Here is an 818-nt window from a genome sequence, read left to right on the forward strand (position 1 = left end):
CGCCGCCCTACGTCACAGCGACGCGTCAGCCCCCGCCTTCCCCCGTCCCTACGGTGGCCGCCGTGTCGCCGGTGGCTTCTTCTTCTCCCCCCTCCCGCCCCAAAGGCTGAGGCGAGAGAAGCGGCCCCGGCTGAGGCGAGAAGGAGCCGGCGGCGATGTCCCAGCCTGAGGTGAGGCGGCCAGGCCCCAGCCGGCGAAACGGGAGCTGGGCCGGGCCCTGAAAAAGGAGACGGGGAAAGGGGGGGAAGAAGCCCCGCGGTCGGCGCTTGAGGAGGAGGAGGAGGAGGAGGAGGAGGCGGCGGCGAGGGCAGAAAAAATTATTTAGCTCTTTCCTGTCATGGCATTTATTTCCTTTTAAAATCAAGTTATGCCTTTTTCAAGAAGATATACCTGCTTTCTATTACTGATGAGCAGGGATTACCCTAGACAAAAACATGAGGGTGTAAATTGTGATGGCAGAGTCCCTGCCCCACACGTGTGCCCACAGCCACCAGCAATGGGTGAGCTGCTGCTGCTGCTGCTGTGATAACCACCAAGCCCAAGCTCTCACTCCCTCTGCAAAGTTTGTGAGCGCTCTCTGCACCAAAAAAAAAAAAGAGAGAGAAAAGGCAGGCTTGCATGCTGTGAGGGGGGTTGTCCTCGTTTCTATGGGTTTTATGGAATTTAGATGTACCAAACCACCTCGACCTGCATTATAATTAACTTTTATACAATAAATGAGGGGAAAAAAAAGTATAAAGTGTTTAAAAGTGTGTTTGTTGAAGGGGGGGCAGAGTTTTAGGCAAGCGGCCGCCGCCGCCAAGGCCGCGCTCGCCCCT

General features: G+C 55.7%; 1 protein-coding gene across 1 annotated transcript in view; it reads left to right on the plus strand.

The window, feature by feature from the left end:
- Positions 1-30: 30 nt before the first annotated feature.
- Positions 31-818, plus strand: part of ARL5A (ADP ribosylation factor like GTPase 5A) — a 14,464-nt gene continuing 13,676 nt past the window's right edge. Inside the window, exon 1 of the mRNA XM_014957339.1 lies at positions 31-268. The gene's annotated coding sequence lies outside the window, so the exon portion shown is untranslated. The remainder of the gene's footprint in view (positions 269-818) is intronic.

Source organism: Calidris pugnax, unplaced genomic scaffold (assembly GCF_001431845.1).
Source record: "Calidris pugnax isolate Ruff unplaced genomic scaffold, ASM143184v1 scaffold256, whole genome shotgun sequence".
Taxonomy (NCBI): domain Eukaryota; kingdom Metazoa; phylum Chordata; class Aves; order Charadriiformes; family Scolopacidae; genus Calidris; species Calidris pugnax.